Source organism: Leptodactylus fuscus, chromosome 4, assembly GCF_031893055.1.
Source record: "Leptodactylus fuscus isolate aLepFus1 chromosome 4, aLepFus1.hap2, whole genome shotgun sequence".
NCBI lineage: Eukaryota > Metazoa > Chordata > Amphibia > Anura > Leptodactylidae > Leptodactylus > Leptodactylus fuscus.
The window spans coordinates 154445689-154466836 of NC_134268.1; the positions used below are offsets into that span (position 1 = coordinate 154445689).

Here is a 21148-nt window from a genome sequence, read left to right on the forward strand (position 1 = left end):
TGTATTTTTTGGGGAACAATCAGAAAATGACTTTTGCTTGGAAAAAAATACTAAAATGTTGCTTTCGTCAAAATAGCACCTCAAAATAACATAGAACAGTAAATTAATTTCAGTGTTAATAACACATTAAAATGACACTAAAGCGGAATTGTATTCTTTAGTTTGTTGGGATAAAAGTATGTAACTTAAAGCATAACTAAACTTTCGGACAACTTGATTTTCTGATAGTATTTGTGTCATTAATAAAGTTTGCAATATAGTTAGTTAACAAATTTTGGATCATTTCTGTGAAATCCTGCATTTTTTCACTCTTTCCTTGTTTCTGTATTGAGAGCTGTTCCTGCCTCTCACTGAATGTTACTGTGTACGGTGTACATGGCTGTATAGTAGTGAAAATGAGGGGAGGGGGTAACTTCAAACAGTTATATCTCGAACATTATAAAAACTACAAACTTGCTTATTGTGTAATGTGAAAGAGGGGATTCTCTTCTTTCATGTATTCTAAGGTTGCGGGGTAGCTAAATTATTTCCTGAGATATCACTTATTGAATATACAGTCAGAATTGGGATATTTATATGCAGCTATATAATATATGTTCTATACCAATCCCAACATAGGTTCTAGCGTTCCACTGTAAAGGATTTATGTACTTTCTTTGAAAAAGACACATCACTATAATGAAATGTAATATAGAGGCAGAGTTATGGACCCCTAGACCAGAGGACAACACATACATTGTGATCTGCAGCTGGATATCTAGGTACCTTCTATGTGGCATAGTAATACTGAAGAGAAAATGGAACACTCACTCATCTTCTTGTCCAACTGTGATGTATTGTAACCGATTAGCTCCTCCGTCGGCACAGGCTTTAATAACGGCTAGAAGAAAATCACATCATACTATTAAATCATTATACTGTAATGGCTGTATCCAATAATATCAATACATTACTATACATGAATGTGTAATCACATTTTTACATTCGGTCATACATTAGAATTAAAGTCTATGGAGACCGTTGTCAATGATTTTTTCTTTTTGCCAATTGCATATTTTACATTACATAACTATTAAAACATCCGTTAAAAAATTCTCACAGTTTGTCTTCTGCAGCTTGCATGTGTTGCTATAGGCTGCAAACTGCCCTGTTATCAGCAAAATCTGTCAGAGAAGATGTAAGACAGACAGGACCTTCCCAGTCTCCTTCTGTAAATAAGACTACTAGGCAGTCCTGTGGTGGGATATTCACACACAAGGGTCTCACAAGGGAAGAAAAGAGAGAAATAGAGAAAATACCATTGAGAGTATGTAGAGAGTGGTGTGCTGGCATATATAGCTATGTGTAAATGGTCAAGCAGACTGGACAGTGATAGAGGAAGAAGGGAGCGAAAGAGAGAACGGAGCTGAAACAACACAACTAACATGAAAAACAGAGACGAGACTGAGTGCCCAGTACTAGGGAACAACATATCTTTTTGTCATGCTGCAAAATAATTTTAACATTATTTTCTTATTACATATAGGGCTGTTTTTATTGTAATATTATAGTCAGTATATAGTAATATTAGTTTCAGTTTCTACATTGGAGGCTTTGGTAGGAGCTTCAGTCATAAACTTCATAAATAATAATAAAGAACGCAGCATTCTGCATTATTTTTTTGGGGGACCCCATCACAGAAATTCATCAAAGTCCATTATAGTCAATGGGGTTAGTGAGAAGTACATTCTGATATTCGGTGGGAGAGAGAAAGCCCTTTTGATACTGCTATATCTTCCACATAAGACATTAAACTCCACACAGTGAGTCAAAAGCTCAAATAGCAACCACCTCCTTCCCCCTTCCCTTTCTATAGAATTTTGTTTCTGAGCTGGATAAGGAGACAAGACAGGATTTATGTATAAAACAGAATGTTTGAAGCAAAGAAGCTTAAAGAGATACAATCATTGGATTCCCTCTTTTTCTCGATAACATGTAGGAATAGCCTTAAGAAAGGCTATTCTTCTCCTACCTTTACAAGTCTGCTGTTTGGTAGAAATTCCGGTTTTCTTCTGTATGTAAATGAGTTCTGTTGCAGCACTGGGGGCGGGCCCCAGCGCTCAAACAGCACAGGGGATGTCCCCAATGCTGCGAGAGAACTCACCAGCCTCTATCTTCATCTGGAACGCCCCTCTCGACGTTTTTTTCCGTCCTGGGTTTCAAACTTCTAGGCATGCGCAGTTGGCTCTTCCATCGGGCCTCGGGCAGAGCCGACTACGCATGCCTGTGGCCATTTTCTTTTGGCTGCTTATATAGTAAGCTGGTGTAAGCATCCGTTTTCTTGTGGCCGCTTACACCAGCTTACTCTGTAAGCAGCCACAAGAAAATGGCCGCGGGCATGCACAGTTGGCTCTGCGCGAGGACTAATGGAAGAGCTGACTGCACATACCTAGAAGTTTGAAACCCACCGCCGTCCGGAAGAAAATGCAGGGAGAAAACCGGGATTTTTACCAAACGGCAGCGTGGACAAGACATCTAAAGGTAGGAGAAGAATAGCCTTTCTTAAGGCTATCCCTACATGTTAGGGAGAAAAAAAGGGAATCCAATGATTGGATCCTTTTAATAAGTAGGAAAGAAAACCGATTTCTGAAATAAAATATATTACAAAGTTTCTTATATTCGAATGCACTATTCATTTATGGAACATTGTTTATAACTGGAGGAACAGTAAGTTTTTTTTCACAAATCCATAAACTTCAGACTATATTTCATAAAAGAAAAAGAGCATAAGAGGGGAAAAAGGAGAGCTCCCCATAGCACAGAGACACAGAGAGCGAGTTCACGTTAACAAAACCGATGGGTTTATCAGGAATTACTATCCAGCCTTCCCCTGACAGTAATGACTCATTTAATGCTGTAGACAGCATCAAGTCTCTCGCTATAGAATTCATTGTATACTGACACTGCCTACGTTTCAAGAATGGAATGAAATCCCTTTGATAACAACTAAAGACAGGAGTAATATTTATAGACACGGGCACTTTTCTTTAGCCAAGTATATAACAAAGATTGTTTCTTTATGAAAAAGAAATAAAAGTTTACTTATGTTTTTAGCTGGTGACAAAACCTATATTTGCATCAGATGAGTAATTCTCATAAATCCAGAGTCATCTCTTTGTATACAAAAAAACCAAACCAACAAGAAAAACATTGCAGAGAGTAAATTATAACATTGGACATAGATTGTATGCATTTAATAGTATTCTGATATATAGCGGATGTAGTGCACTTTAATGTATTGGCTGATTGCATACAGTACATGTGGAATGATAAAGTTTTATTCATCCGTCTGACTACAGTCCTGGCTCATATCTTCAATTTGTTTGTAGCACACTGTGATTTATAAATTAAACTGGATGTGAAGGGACATTGATACTACTGCCAGAAGTTCACTGCATTTGATTTTGCACTTAAATCTCAAATGCTTCCACATCCAAGCTGCTCTGAAATGCAACTTTAATAAATCTGTCAAAATAAACATAACCTGTCGTGGATGGGGTTGTATCGTTTTCTTTTTCCTTCATTTTCTCTGAAGTGAATTGTAGACTGTAATCAATTGGTCCCTGACAGAATGAAGCCGAGCAGACAAATGCATACAGCATAGTTTTTAGCGACCTGATGAAAATTCTGTTTACAGTACAATTCTCTGGTCAAAACTATATCACTTGCTGAACAAACTCCATAAACCACAATCACAAAAAAGATCTTAACTTAAAGTGACAATGTTCTTACAAATGCCTCTGTATAAAAAAAGAATACTCAAACAAAATCTATAGGAGAATTTGACTCTTAAAAATTAAAGTTAAATTATATCATTTGATCAAGCATTGTTATTTACTTGAAGTCCTTGCACAAAATAAATAAGTTTGCTGTATTATTCCGTTCAGTGTATACAGTATATAGTGCTGAATGGAGACCAACACAACACCATTTTTCATAAAATGAAGGGCGAATGAGTTTAAGGTATCGGGGGGTGTTGGGAGCTTAGTGGTATATATGTTGAACGTGCTGGGGAGCACAATGTAAAAAGGGCCTAACTATACCAGTACAAATGACAATGACAAGGTCATCACATCAGATGGGACCACAGACGGACAAACTCATCTCTCCTGGGTCCAGACCTTGAATTCAGGGATCCAATCATAACCAGCCTGTGATAAATGGTGCAGAGTGCATGACCCAATTAGAGGCAGTCACACTGTCTTATTTCATTCATATTATTATACATACAGTATTTGGCTAAGAACTTCAATTTCTAATTAAATCAATTTGACACAGTATCCCAACATGCTAACCAAAAGCCAACAAAGGCTGCGATAACACACATATACTGGGTGGCGACACAAGACATATGTGGACATTTCCAGCCAGAGGGACAGGTAAGGGTGGATACATCTTGAGCTTTCTCAGTTTTTGGGTAATTATTTTATTTCCAGCCCATCAGTTTCTAAATTAATAAACGGAAGTAGGCAAACACTCTCCCTGATGTGTACGATTGTCCCCTGACCCTGGTCTATAGTCTCTCACTCTACCAAATCAGTATCCCTATGCTATGCTGAGGATGGCCCAATAGGCTGAAACAGCGCTGTCCATAGTTGGGAATCTGTTCCTTTTGGGACAGAAATATTGATTTGGCAATTAAATCCACATTATGATTAAAAAGACTTTATAACTGAGTCGTTCATGATGTTAAGGATGCTGCCCTCTATAGGGTGGCGTACAGAGTGCACTGTTCTCCTAATTACATCCTGGAGAATAGATTTGCATATTTTTTACCCTAAACGGAAGTATGTGAACAAGTTCATAAATTACTGCACTGACAGATGTCCTCTGCTCAACAAGGGGAGTCGGAGTAGAAATTCCATACCACATTCTGCCCATATGTTTGTTACTTTCTGTCACAGTTTATACCTTGAGATAAGCAAAGCAGCCAACAATTATGTTTTTGAGTGAAGGAGTGGTGACTTTCTCACAGTTGCATAAAAAGGCACTACCAGGGTGTTCTGGGAACGTTGTTGAGCAGCCCAGGGAAAGAGATTAAAATGCCCCATAAAACAGGGCACAATATGAAAATTTGTGAAAAAGCCTTTCATGTGAAAAGAATACCAAAAAACCTTTAGTAATACACTGACTACCAATAAGTATTTGGACACCTCTGGTAGAATAGAAAAACATTAATTCATATTCAGTAGTAGGTAGAACCCAGCAGATGCTTCCTTACGGATTTTAATAATCGACACAATACTCCGGGATGCCTGGTGAAACTCCTGGTGTATGTGAGCCATCAGTTGGGTGTGATTTCTCTGGTAAGCACTCGTCGGTCTCTATCTCCCAATTTCGGGGGTCTGCCAACTCAGGGCACATTCCAACAATCACCGTTCACCTTCCACTTCGTAATCACATAGGCCACTGTCAATTTTGCACAATTCAGTTCACTTGCTATGTCCTTTAAGAATCAACCATTTCTGTGGTACCCCACAATTACCCCTTTCTCGAAATCGGACAACTCTGCACATCGTGACATCTTGCATGTAACTAATGCCAATGCTGTTTCCTATTTAACGGCGGAACGCGTGACGTACATCACGACCACAGATATCTTCATTTCCATGGGTGTCCAAATACTTATTGGTAGACAGTGTATGCCCATTTGTTTTACAATTTTCATGACTTTTTGTACCTGTTTTGTCCACACAGTACTATTATTTATTGCTCAAATAATATTGTCATATCACAAAGCTTCTGCATGATAATTTTATGAACAGTCAATTAGTCTCACCATACAATGAACAAACACCATATAATATCATAAACCTATATATGGTATCCAAACCAAATAACGCTCACATAAAATAGCAGTCAGTTGGGTTACTAGTGACATACAGTGGGGCAAAAAAGTATTTAGTCAGTCACCAATAGTGCAAGTTCCACCACTTAAAAAGATGAGAGGCGTCTGTAATTTACATCATAGGTAGTCCTCAACTATGAGAGACAAAATGAGAAAACAAATCCAGAAAATCACATTGTCTGATTTTGTAAGAATTTATTTGCAAATTATGGTGGAAAATAAGTATTTGGTCACCTACAAGCAATCAAGAATTCTGGCTCTCACAGACCTGTAACTTCTTCTTTAAGAGTCTCCTCTTTCCTCCACGCATTACCTGTAGTAATGGCACCTGTTTAAACTTGTTATCAGTATAAAAAAGACACCTGTGCACACCCTCAAACAGTCAGACTCCAAACTCCACTATGGTGAAGACCAAAGAGCTGTCAAAGGACACCAGAAACAAAATTGTAGCCCTGCACCAGGCTGGGAAGACTGAATCTGCAATAGGCAACCAGCTTGGATTGAAGAAATCAACTGTGGGAGCAATAATTAGAAAATGGAAGACATACAAGACCACTGATAATCTCCCTCGCTCTGGGGCTCCACGCAAAATCTCACCCCGTGGGGTCAAAATGATCACAAGAACGGTGAGCAAAAATCCCAGAACCACGCGGGGGGACCTAGTGAATGAACTGCAGAGAGCTGGTACCAATGTAACAAAGCCTACCATCAGTAACACACTACGCCGCCAGGGACTCAGATCCTGCAGTGCCAGACGTGTCCGGGCCCGTCTGAAGTTTGCTAGAGAGCATTTGGATGATCCAGAAGAGTATTGGGAGAATGTCCTATGGTCTGATGAAACCAAACTGGAACTGTTTGGTAGAAATACAACTTTTCGTGTTTGGAGGAAAAAGAATACTGAGTTGCATCCATCAAACACCATACCTACTGTAAAGCATGGGGGTGGAAACATCATGCTTTGGGGCTGTTTCTCTGCAAAGGGGCCAGGACGACTGATCCGGGTACATGAAAGAATGAATGGGGCCATGTATCGTGAGATTTTGAGTGCAAACCTCCTTTCATCAGCAAGGGCATTGAAGATGAAACGTGGCTGGGTCTTTCAACATGACAATGATCCAAAGCACACCGCCAGGGCAACGAAGGAGTGGCTTTGTAAGAAGCATTTCAAGGTCCTGGAGTGGCCTAGCCAGTCTCCAGATCTCAACCCTATAGAAAACCTTGGGAGGGAGTTGAAAGTCCATGTTGCCAAGCGACAGCCCCAAAACATCACTGCTCTAGAGGAGATCTGCATGGAGGAATGGGCCAACATACCAACAACAGTGTGTGCCAACCTTGTGAAGACTTACAGAAAACGTTTGACCTCTGTCATTGCCAACAAAGGATATATAACAAAGGATTGAGATGAAATTTTGTTACTGACCAAATACTTATTTTCCACCATAATTTGCAAATAAATTCTTACAAAATCAGACAATGTGATTTTCTGGATTTGTTTTCTCATTTTGTCTCTCACAGTTGAGGTCTACCTATGATGTAAATTACAGATGCCTCTCATCTTTTTAAGTGGTGGAACTTGCACTATTGGTGACTGACTAAATACTTTTTTGCCCCACTGTACCTAGTGATCATTGTGGGTATATTAGTGTGATGTGGTAGAGAGGTTAGCACAGCAACAAAACATCATTTTATTTGCTTCCTGGTTTGCTGACTATTATATGAAGATATATTGTACATCCCTCAGTCTTTTCTCCACTTGTTTTGGTTTGTGTAAAAAAACATGGCAGCCGCTCTAAAACAGATCGGCCGCACTAGCTGCCGGGTCTGTGCTTTCATACAGCAGGAACCCGGCAGTATTGCCCATGATCAGAGATGACTCCAATCACAGGCATTTAACCACTCAGATGCTGTCGTCACATTTGAGTGGTTACTTTTGCTTTCTCTTTGCTTCTCGGTAAAGGGACATGTTTTTGCCAAATTACTTCCCTATAACAATGGAATAAAAAGTTATCAAAACAAGATCCACTCCCCATCGTGGTAACAGTAAAAACTACATATTGTCCCACAAAAAAGACACCTTACACAGCTCCGTGCATTGAAATATAAAAAAAGTTACAGGGGTCAAAATATGGTAATTCAAAAAAAAAAAAAATTTCTTCAAAATTTAGAATTTTTGCAAAGTTCTTAACCCCTTCCCGCCGATGGCACTTTTTGACTTCCTGACCAAGCTCGATTTTTCAAAACTGACAAGTGTCACTTTATGTGGCAATAACTTTGGAACGCTTTAACTTACCAAAGTGATTTTAAGATTGTTTTTTCATAACACATTGTACTTCATGTTAGTGGTACATTTTGGTTGATATGTTTTGTGTTTAATTATGAAAAAATTGGAAATTTGGTGGAAATTTTGAAAAATATGCATTTTATAAAGTTTGAAATGATGTGCATTACATACAGATAGTCAGACCGCCAAAATTATATCATAAATCTCATGTCCCAGATCTCTGCTTTATGTCGGCATCAAACTTTAGTCACCCTTTTAATTTTTACGGACATTATAAGATTTACAAGTGAAACAACAATATTCAAAATTTTCAAGAAATTTCCAAAACCCATTTTTTAAAGGGCCTAATCCAGTTATGAAGGCGTTTTGAAAGACCCTTGTATTAAAGCCCCCCATAAATCACCCCATTTTCAAATCTGCACCCCTTAAATAAGCCAAAACAACATATACCTAGTAATTTAACCCTATAAGTGCTTAACAGGAATTAATACAAAATGGAGGTGAAATTTTCAAATTTGAATTTATTTTACTAATATTTTCGTTTAGCCCTAGAATTTGCACGTTCACAAGGGGTTAAAGGAGAAAACGCCCCCCACAATTTGTTAGGCAAGTTCTCCCGACTACCATAGTACCCCACTTGTGGGTGTAAACTAATATATGGACGCACAGCGAGACGCAGGAGGGAAGGCGTGCCAAAGAGCTTTTAGAAAGCAGATCTGGCTGTGAACAGTTTCAGGAACCATGTCGCATTTACAAAGCCCTTGAGGAGTCAAAACAGTGGAAACCTCTAGAAAGTGACCTCCCCCCCCCATTGTGAAAACCGCCCCCCTCAAAGAATTTATCAAGTGATGTAGTGAGCATTAGTAACCCCGAAGTGAATGTGTAAGCTGTGCGGAGTAAATTGGGCACACCAAATCCCATTCTATTTTCCCACCAGCTCCTATGACACGGACGGGGAAGAGGGGCATTCTGGGGAATCAGCGCTGGTGTATTCTCTCTCATAAGCTCTAAATATGGGGGGTCCCCTGAAAACGCTCGCACCGCTTACACACTTCCTTCTAGTCGCAGCCACTTATGTGCTAATGATTTGGCGACTTTTGGGGTTTTTGTCTTCACATTGTACAAGGTAGATTTTTATTTTTATTTTCTGGCAATGTGGCCATATGAGGGCTTGGTGTTTGCGGTATTAGATGTACTTTTCAATGCCACCATTTTGGGGCCTGTAACTTATTGACTACATTTTATTAACTCTTTCTGGGTGGGATGTAAAAGGAAACATCAATTCTGGCATTGCTTTTTAGCATTTTTTTTTTTCCCGTGCAGCGTACAGCATAAGTAACATGTTACCTTTATTCTGCAGGTCGGTACGGTTACGGCGATACCTCATTTATATGATTTTTTAATGCGTTGCTATTTGTGCAGAATAAAATTCAATTCAGGGAAAAAAATCTATTGTTTTTGCTTCGCCATCTTCTGAAAGGCATAACGTTTTTATTTTTCGCTAGACAGAGCTGGTTGAGGGCTTATTTTTTGCGGGAAGACCTCTTCTTTTTATTGGTACCATTTTGGTTTTCATCTGACCATTTGATTACTTTTTATTGAACATTTTGTAAGGGAAAGGTGGTGAATAATCATTATTTTGTGCGGTTTTCTACGTTTTTTTTTTACGACATTCGCCGTTCGGGTTAAATAATGTTTTAATTTTATTGTTCAGGTTATTACGGACGCGGCGATACCAAATATGTAATGTTTTTTTCTATTTTTCTTTATTTTACATAATAAAATATTTTATATGGGGAAAAAGGGATTTTTGGGGCTTTATTTATTTATAATTTATTTTAAACTTATTTAAACTTTTTTATTTTTACTTTTTTTTCACTTTTTTTTTCTGTCCCCAATTGGGATTGAAGCAGTGATCCGCTGATCTCCGCTTCAATACATATACACTGCAATACACGTGTTACACGTGTATTGCATTGTATAGGAAGCTGTCAGCCTGTGTAGACGCACGGGCTGACAGCTTCATTTACGGCAGGATCAGCCAGGAGCGAGGACGGGGTAAGTGAAGGGGCAGACCCGGGGTCACTGATCAGACCCCGGGCTGCCCCCTACGAACACCGGCACCCCCCGAAACCGGCGCGGGGGGTGCCGATCGGCACCATATGACACTGTAACCCCGGAGGTGCCGGTGGTCATGTTGATCACCGGCATCTCAAGGGTTAACACCCGCGATCGAACCCGGTTCCGACCGCGGGTGTTACAGGGCATTGTCAGCCGTGTATTACGGCTGACACCCGCTGTGCATGGTGCGCACACAGTTTCTGTGTGCGCACCATGCATCCGCAGTAATAGTACGGCGGTTTGCGGGAAGCCCTTCCCAGCAGCGCCGTACTATTACGGCGAATGTCGGGAAGGGGTTAAAAACATGAAAAAAAAACCCTATATAATTTTGGTATCACCAAAGAAAACCTTTAATATATACAGGGGTTTTCCAGCTGTATTAAATCAGTTTTAAGATTATTCAGTATGTTGATAGGTAGTAAAAAAAAAACAAAAAAAAAAAACTAATCTCGTCATTGTTGATCCTATGCTGTTCTAATCCCCTGCCCCTCTCCTTCCTAGTCCAGCACTGACATGTCAAAACAGGATCATGAGACTGCTACATGCCAGGTGGTAACACTGCATGGTATACAGGATACAGATACACCAGCCTGAAAGAAAACACAGTCTCACCGCTCATTTGACTAGTAGACCCTAATTTACATAAACAATAATGTGGCTTATATCTTTTGATCAGAAAACAAAACATCTAAAATACTGAGAGTGACAGCACCTATCAGATGAGATGTATTATTGGACTTTTGAGTCCTGGTTACAGGTCCTCTTTAAAGAGAGTCTACCACCTTTCCCCGGTTACAGTTGGTGCACTGGAGGTGGATCTTCAGCCATAGGAGCACTGCTCTTGCTGCTCAAGTAGGGTGGGTAGTGTCATAGCATGGAAGGATCAACCATCACTGTACTGAGTGTTGCAGGCAGGAGATGGTGGAAGTCTAAGTGGCAAGAGCAGTGCTCCAGGAAGATGAAGGCCCGCCCCAGTGCACCAACTGCCTAATTTGCATAGGACTTTAAAGCTGATTTTTCCCAAAATCTACAAAAGTGACTTACATAACAAAGGTATGTGGTTTAGCATTGTAATGAGCTCCCTTTACGAATGCTTATAGATGATCTTGTATCAATGCTTTTACAAGAAAGTACATTCTTCTATTAAACATTCAGGAAGATTTCAGCACTTCTACATATGAAGGGTGACAAGAATCATTTCCTAGATTGTTATTTTGTACGTACAAGTTATCCCAGGCCACACATATAATAATAAAGCCATCTGTCTGAATTAAGTTTGTAATGTTTTGATTTTCCGTTCATAATGCCAAAATCAATTGTGATATTATCTGCATTTCCCACAGGTTCTTTTATCTCATTTATTTCCCCTTAACAGTACTGCCTAACATTTGATATGAAATTGCTTTATACAAAATAGATCCTGAAAACTAGGTGTTACAAAGGCATATCATAAAATGTTTAAGGGTAATTTTCATCACACAAAATCCACTTTGCATTTTTCCTGTAATAACTTGGCACATTTGTTGGTGTTTCGTATCAAGACTTCCCTAATACTTATCTTGCAAAGCTTTCTGTTTAACATAGACTCAGTAAAATCACCTTTCCCTTTTTAGTTCTGAGCTATTTAAATGGATTGTCTGGTTTAGAAATCCCATTTTAAATACACTACTAGGGATTTCTAAGTTAATAGAGAGATCCTAAATTCAGGACCATCTTATATCTATAAGCAGAACAGAGACATCCTACACAATCTTACCTATATTAACTCCAGCCACAAATGTAGCCCCAGCACGATAGAGAATATGTATCTTGGTGTATTGGTCGAAATGGATATGTTAAGTCCAACAAGAAAGCAGGCTAGAACCAGCTTAATAAAGGGGTTCTTGCAGGTAGGAGGGTCCATCTTCTACAGTCTTCGGGAGTATTAAAAATACAAGCAATTAAAATAGTATTTAAAATACTTCTAAGTTATTTGTATTTGTAATTAAAATACTTTTAGGAAGTATTTTACATATTTTAATTACTGTCTAAATTCAAACAAATGTCGTAATTTAAATAACCCGCCTCACCACACTTAAAAAAAAAAACCAACAACGCAAGTCACGTCATCACTCTCGTTTCTCATATCTTGTGCGAGGTGTGACGAGAGGAGGGAAAATTCCAACGTGTTCCAGCAACGCAATTCCGCCTTGTAGTGAAGCGTGATTTATTTTTAGTTTTTAATCATCCCGATCGCATAATCCATTCCGTAAAATTACTTAAAAAATGGAGGAAAATCGTAATACCAGTGAAGGGGACACAACTGACAATGATTCAGATCTCGAAGATCCACATCTCCCTGCAATTTTGGACAGAACTTTTTTCAAAATTAACAAGATTTAAATCCGAAGCGGCAGAGGCAGGACAAAAAGTGTATCCTTACTGCAAGGCCTGTCCAAACAAGTTAATCACGGGTCAAATAAACTCAACGTCCAACTTCCTTAAGCACTTAAGGGTAAGTTATTTAATTACATCATGATTTGGTTTTCATTTTACAATCCCCAACGCAAATTTTTAAAACCGGACGTACAGTTTAGGGGTGCGTGAGTTGAAAGTGGTAAAAGCCTTTTCCTTTTTTTTTTTGGACAATTTATTTTTTACCACACTATTAAAAATGTAAACAAAAGGCCGATTTCAAATTAAAAATTAAATATAATTATATAAAATATATAAAAAAATTAATATTCTTTTTTAAAACAAGCAAAATAAGTTCAAAGAATGTTCTCACGTGTCTCAAGATTCACGAGAATTGACAAGAATCTTGCCCACGCTGCGTTACCTTGTTATTAATGATAAAAACAATTTCTACGTTTTTTAATTGTTTTTTTTTTTAAAAAGTATCCGATTGGGAATATATTACTGTATGATTATGTCATGAAATACAGTCAATTAGCTTCTTTTAGCCTATGTTCAATTGTTCCATTTTTTGTTTTTATGAAATTTTTTGTTTACATTTTTGAAGTATTTTAGTATTTTTAAGATACTTTTGAAGTAGTATTTAGCATTTCTATTTAAAATACTTCGGGATGAAAGTATTTAGTACTTGTATTTAAAATACTTCAGTTATAAGTATTTTGTATTTAAAATACTTTCCCAAAGTATTTTTACGAACACTGATCTTCTATAAGCCCAAGTGATCAAAAGGAAGAGTGCAAGCATTGCATGCCAGGCTAGACATTGACTGGGCTGTGGCGCTGTAATCCCTTAGTGCTGCTGAGTGGGTGGACCCTGAGAATGGACCACCACTTATCACTCTTCTATCCTAAGAGTAGGCTAATATTATTATTATTTTTTCTACTTTTCTCATTTTCTATGTAATTCTATTTTTATAGAACAAATTTAATTGAAATAGGGATCATACATCACACGAAATGATAATTTGACCTTTGTGCCAGTGTCTCAACATAAAATCTTTTATACAATGCCACCATGTTTTACTGCTAAAATAATATACTGAGCAGTATCAGTAAATGCCAGCACGTCGTACTCAAATAATACCAATATACAAAGACCAAATATCAGCTCCACACATAAAGTAATCTAATAACAGGAATTATATCATCAATATCAAAGGGGTTATCCAGGGACTAAATTTTCCCTATTTACAGACCAGGTTCTGTCATGGCTGCCCATTGGGTTTCTGGACTTGTTCCAACTAGGGGTCACATGATCATAATCGGCATCCTAAGTTGATTTGTCTTACCCTCCTCTCTCATGTTCACAGGTATTACTTGGGAACTGGTTTTAATATTAGAATGATCTAGTCTGCCAGCCCCAACAGTACTACCAAAAGTAATACTAGTGAGCATAGCAGAGGAGGATCAATTTGGGAACCAGTTGCTTCTTCTGATCATGTGACTAAATCAGGACAAGCCCAGAAACCTGACATGCAGCACAGACATAACACCGCTTGGAAAAAGGTAAAATTTAGTCTCCAGATAACCCCTTTAAATTTCATAGTGAGCCTCTGATCCTAGTCCAACTGTTGTGCCACCTTCATCAATGGAAATACCCCTGTAAGCCTTAATCGAAATCACACAGATGTAAAATTATAGTATGAATAAGCGGGAATAACTGTTTTACTGAAACATCATAAAATAACACAAAAAAATCATGGCCTCAATGGTCAGAAAGGTCAGCATTATAAACTGTACAAAACTTATTCATACTTACACATCTTTATAAAAAGAGCCAATGTGGACAATTTTACATCTCCAGTAGACCAAAAACTGCAATTAAGACGTCTTTTGAAAAAGCTTATAAGCCCAGCAAATACAGCGCTGATAAATTAGGTCCTGAATAACACTAAATGAAGAAGAAAGTTATTTTTGCTTGTGGTCTCTAATTTACTTTACATTAATTCAGTTTTATCTGTTTGGACTCTAATAACTCTGCTTTCTCTTGCAGAAAATTTCTCTTCAGTTTTTTTTTTTTTTTTTTTTTTTAGAAGCACTTTAATTTTTAGTGTTCTGTTTAATTATTAAAGGACTATTTTTCTAAGAGATGTCTCAATCACTTCACAAATATAAATCAGTCTTATACTGCAAAAATGTAAAAGCACAGTGTGCCTTACTACTGGAAGTGATGTTTTTGTTGAACTCACGGGAATAGCAGATATAGTTAGCAATTTGCTCTAAATGTGCAATATCTATGTATGGTCTACTCAATTCCAGTAAGGGATTCATAAATGTGGAAACAAATGACAAAATATATTGCAACAGTAATTTTTGTAATTAGACTACTTCTATTTATCATTATGTTAATTTGCCAAAATATGAATGTACATGAGACATGAAAGACTGTAACAATATAGGAATTAAAAGTTAAAAGCACATCTATTCTTCCTTCCTCTATAACCCTGTCCACCCGGACGGGCTGACGGCGAGTATAGTGCAACCCTTGGGGAATGCTCAGCTTGTTTCATGTGGTGCATCTGATTGACCCCCTCTCTCTCAAACTCAGAGCCTTTGACTACTTCAATGCTACTTTGCGCTTGCCTAGGTTGGAATTTCTTGCTTACTATGTTTGGGGCTCTGCAGGTCTCCATCCCTACCTACTGCCTTTGAGAAGTTGTGTCATTCAGGCAACTCCACTAAAGGGCTGATTTCGGACATTTATCATTTATTATCCTCTCCAGACAGCCCGCCCCCTGCCTAACAAATATATGACTCGGTCTGTCGCCCTTTGGGAAGGCAGATTTCACCAGCCAAATGGCAGATCATTTGGTTTCGTGCTGCTAAGTCCTCTACTTGCATAACCTTCTGTGACACCCAGTATAAGATTTTACACTGGTACCATACACCGGCTCTCCTCCATACTCTAAATTCCAGTATTCCCTCCACTTGCTGTAGGTGCCTCTCAGATATGAGGACATTGTTTCATATATTTTGGGACTGTCCTTTGATCTGACCTTTCTGGTTGGAGATAAAGTCCATGATAGACAAGCTTTTCCTTCAAAGTGTTCCTCTGGACCTTTAGTTTATCTCCTCAACCTTCCCCCCAGACCACTGAGTAAAAAGTCCTCTAAGCTTTTTTTTTTTTATATATTTGCACAGTAGCTACAACCCTTATAGCCCTACACTTGAGGAGTACTCAGCCCGCTAAAGGCCCCTCCCTACTGGCTCATGTTGAGGATGTAAAGTGCCTGGAGTTTCTCACTGCTACATTGCATAATATGGTAGAGACTTTCCAGGCCACTTGGGCCCCATGAGACAGGTATTGTACGCCATGGTCTCTGATCTCCCCCCCCCCCCCTCCTTTCCTTTCTCCATTGTTTCTTGTCTCTGGTTTTCTTGTTTTGACTACTTCCTATTGCTCTTGTGGTTGTTTTTATAAATTCTTATACCTTTTGAATAATTAAAAAAAATTACAGTTTAAAAAAAGAGCACACCTATTCTTACAAAGTATAAAATGCAATTTCCTCTTAAACAGCTGTAGATTATATATATATATATATATATATATATATATATATATATATATATATATATGGTGGCAGACAAAAATGTTGAAACTTCTCACTTGGGTATTTTTCCAAACAGAGCCTTATATAAATGTATTTGCTTTTCTTGCAAGCTTTGTGCTTTTCTTGCTCATCACAAATTCCTTATTGAACATAGTAGGGTAGTCGGTGTCGCTCCCGTTTCCCTCTTGCAGTCAGCAGTTTCATAGAAACACAGAGAGAGAGAGAAGCTGTAGCTCTTACTAGCCTTCTCTCCCAGTCGATTACAGTATTATGGCAGATGGTTTTTTTTTGAGGTGTCTGAAATTGTTTCTGATAACCTAAAGAAAGCTTGCAGACTGCTGACAGGAGAATTAACCATTTTACCAGATAACATTTATTGCAATGTTTTTTTTTTTCAGCTGTAGTTTTTATTGAAGATTTTTACATAACAGAGTAAACGGTAAATAGACCAAAGTTGAATTCGACAGACTAGGGGAAAGGCTAACTGCCAAATCCCACCCAAATACAAAGTAAATAAAGACACAATTGACCAGACGAAACTTATTACAATATTTTTATAACATTCTATTGATTTGTTGGGGGTGGGGAATAATGCTATAACAATTGGTCTGTTTGGAAAAAAACACTCAAAAACATTCCAATGTCAAAATGAAATTATCAATTGCCTTTTTAATCCCAAATTAAATAATGACGATACCAGAGCTCTGGAGTTGGTATGCCAAATTATTGACTCCTCTATTGTTCCACAGCCTTACTGACTTAAGAAAAACTAAATTAAGCCTAGTCAAAGACCTGACCTTAATCTGTTTGAGATGCTGTGGTATGACCTAAAAAAAAACAGTTCATGATCGGAAACCTTCCAATGTGTGTGAACTACAACAATTCTGCAAAAAAGAGTGGACTAAAATTCTTCCAGAGCGTTGTACAATTCTCATTGGCAGTTATCACAAACGCTTAATTGCAGTTGTTGCTGCTAAGGGTGGCCCAACCAGTTATTAGGGTTAAGAGGCAATTACTTTATCACATAAGGTCATTTAGGTTTTGATGACTTTTCGCCTTAATAGAAAAGACTTTCATTTTTCTCATATTTAAATTTGTTTGGTGATCTGAAGCACTTAAGTGGGACAAATATCCAAAAGATTAAGAAATCAGGAAGGGGGCAAATATTTTTTCACACCACTGTATTTGTACAGATGTGTGATTAAAGAAGGTCACTTTCTTTACTCCTGCATAGCCTAGTGTCATAGATGAGTTTTAAGGGAATATGGAAGCAGAGTTCCCCTTGTTGATTGCATATTCTTGTGTGGGGAGCATCTGGTGTCATACGGGTGTGTAGTGAGCAAGGTATATGGATGTCCCATAGAATCTATATACAGTGAGAGGATGTATCTTATTAGAGTGCCCGATCTGTAACAAGGAGACACAGCCGGATCAGGATCCTTGTATTAATGCTAAGTGGTGGTGGGGCACCCAGTGATCAGAAAATCACCATGTATCCTGTGAATAGATGGCTAATGTGTCCATTACCAAACAACTCATTTAAAGTGTATTTCTAATTATTAAATTTTAAATATAGCTTTGTGTAACCTTATGTATTCTCTATTGATTGACTTGACTGCATACAATGCTGCTTGCTTACAATTAATTCTGCATATTGTATATCTACAATACTAACTATGGAAATACATAAACAAATCTTGGATTAAAAATACCTAGCAGGCCATATGACAGGGATAAGTGAGTGGTGAGTATAGATACATGCATACAAGCATTGGAAAAAAAGGATGTGAAAAACAGGACACAACATGGCTTCTTTTTTCACAGTCATTTTGCATCCGTATAGGGAAGTCATTTTCATGGACATCTCCCGTAATAGACTTGGGACTACTGACTTTTCCATGAAAACATATAAAAGGACTTATGAATATCACCTTTGAAAATAATGGGGCAGTTTTATTACAGCTGTCAGTAAGCAAAACTGTCTTAGATGCCTATAGCAACCAATCACAGTGCAACTTTCATTTTGTATTCTGCTTCTGGAAAATGGAAGCTGCATTGTGATTGGTTTAGAACCCAGTAGCTTTTATAAATGCATGAAGCGTATGACTATTTACCTATAACCTACTGGCTACTTTTAGTAAAAAAAAATTCCAGAAGAAAATTCCTAATGGAGAATATCCTAATGGACAACATGAATACATATTTATACATTGAAACATTGTACAAGGCTAGTCAAACATGGAGTTTCCCTTTAAGGGAACAAAACTGTTGCTGCAAAAGCAGTAATATTGGGTAACATGACAATGAGCGCACTTCAATGGAAATGTGCATTTTAAAGACATACCTGAAATGTTAAAGCAAATGAACATAATTAGAAAGTAGCGCCTTTCAAACACTGCTTTAATGCTTCAATACATAGTTGTCCAGAAAGTTAATAGCTTGTTGCTATTGCAGTGCAAAATGGCCATTTTCATTTCAGTTAATTAAGTGAAATTAATTTGTTATTCCTTGCAGTATTTATAGAATGGTTTTCTTAAGACACATTTTTATTTCTCTTGGGATAAGTTTAAAAGATATCTGGAATGAAGACAAAATAATCCCAGTTCTAATTTAGCTGCTTAAATAGATGCAAATTAACCTAGTACCTGAAACATTAGATTATTTAGAAGTTCTGATGAATATGTGGCCATGGAGAAAAAGGATTACAGAGTAGAGTTTGAAGACAGATAAAAAATATGCTCTACATAAATGACCAAGTACAGTTCTGCAAATTATCATTAGCTTCCTGATGGACTGCTTCAGAATCCAGTAGGGAATGGAAATGTGTTTCATTGTGTACAAAGAAAGACTTATTCGCTTTAACCATTCTGCTTTGGAAAGTTTCTATTCAAGAACTACAGGCAAGTCTCTTCTATGGCTTTGCACATCTCTGTTCCTCTCCAACTTCCGTTATCTCTGTCCACACAGTCATTTACTCTTTGAAGGCAAACCAGTATTTTGTAGACTGCATTACGAAACCAATCATGCATAGCTTTACTAATGTACACAGCTTTCCGTGTATTATATGGATCATACTTCTGAAATAGGTCAAGATATATGTGAGCTATTGTGACCCAAAGTAGCAAATCTTCACAGTCAAACAACACATAAGCCCAGAAATACTTTTACAGCTAATTTTATACAAAGTGGTAAAGATGCCGCTTTCCGTTACAACTTGAATATTTGTTTTCCTTTTCCTACTCTCACAGAATTCCAGTGTTTCCCATTCTCCCGTTTTCTCCCCATCAACAATAATTTTGACAACTGCCCAACAATAACCAAGGAAATAAGATCATGACCAACCTATGTAAAATAGCCACAAAACAGCCAAGAGGACACACTAACTCTAAGCCCACGGAGGCTTCCAAGCACAGAAAAACACAAACAACCCAAAATAATGGCAATCTTAAAGTAAGTGTGTAGCACAAATTTAGCATTCTGGACAGAAATAAAGGAAGGGTCATAAGTTGAGGACCTCAAAAACTTGATGAATGAACAACTAAGTATATGAAACTATCATGAGAATGGGGGTTCACTAAGCCCCCATTTTGCAGTTACTGTGACAGAAGAAGTGGTCACACTTGCATAGCTCTTCATTTACTTCTATAAGAATTGAAAACATAGCCAAGGGAGTAATCAATATACATTCCATAATACAGGGATGTTCATTCTCAAGATAAATGCAGGTTCTGAAGAAGGGGATCCCAGTAATTGGACAGCTCGTACCTTCTTACAAAAAGTGATTGTATAAAGATTAATGACTCCTTAACCAAAGTTGAGCTAAGTTAAAGGGATTCTATCATTAGAATTCCATTTTTAGCTAAACCCACATCAGAATAGCCTTAAGAAAGGCTGTTCTTCCCCTACCTTTAGAAGTCTTCTCCGCGCCGCCGTTCAGTATATATTCCCAATTTCTTCATTATAGTAATGAGTTTGGTAATGGTCCTCAGTGCTCAAACAGCACTGGGGGCATCCCCTGTGCTGCGAGAAAACTCTCCAGCGCTGCCGCCTACTTGTTCTCCACTAGAGATGAGCGAACAGTGTTCTATCGAACTCATGTTCGATCGGATATTAGGCTGTTCGGCATGTTCGAATCGAATCGAACACCGCGTGGTAAAGTGCGCCATTACTCGATTCCCCTCCCACCTTCCCTGGCGCCTTTTTTGCTCCAATAACAGCGCAGGGTAGGTGGGACAGGAACTACGACACCGGTGACGTTGAAAAAAGTAGGCAAAACCCATTGGCTGCCGAAAACATGTGACCTCTAATTTAAAAGAACAGCGACGCCCAGCTTCGCGTCATTCTGAGCTTGCAATTCACCGAGGACGGAGGTTTCCGTCCAGTTAGCTAGGGCTTAGATTCTGGGTAGGCAGGGACAGGCTAGGATAGGAAGGAGAAGACAACCAACAGCTCTTGTAAGAGCTAAATTCCAGGGAGAAGCTTGTCAGTGTAACGTGGCACTGACGGGCTCAATCGCCGCAACCCAGCTTTCCCAGGATCCTGAATGGAATACACTGTCAGTGTATTCCCGTATACCCGATATATACCCCGATACCCGTTCCAACGGTGTGCCCCCCCACCTTCACCCCAGAAATACCCTGCAAGTCCCCTAGCAATAGAATTGGGGCTATATACACCCACAATTTTTACTACTGGTATACAGTGCCATTGTCTGACTGGGAATTCAAAGAATATATTGGGAATACAAATACCCTCATTTCTTGCTACTGCCATATAGTGCCAGTTTCTGACTGGTAATTCAAAGAATATATTGGGGTTACGTGCACCCACAATTTTTACTACTGGTATACAGTGC

At 38.3% G+C, this 21148-nt stretch overlaps 1 long non-coding RNA gene across 1 annotated transcript in view; it reads right to left on the minus strand.

The window, feature by feature from the left end:
- Window positions 1-820: 820 nt before the first annotated feature.
- Window positions 821-21148, minus strand: part of LOC142201402 (uncharacterized) — a 137544-nt gene continuing 117216 nt past the window's right edge. The window contains exon 4 of the long non-coding RNA XR_012715521.1: window positions 821-880. This is a non-coding gene — a long non-coding RNA (uncharacterized LOC142201402). The remainder of the gene's footprint in view (window positions 881-21148) is intronic.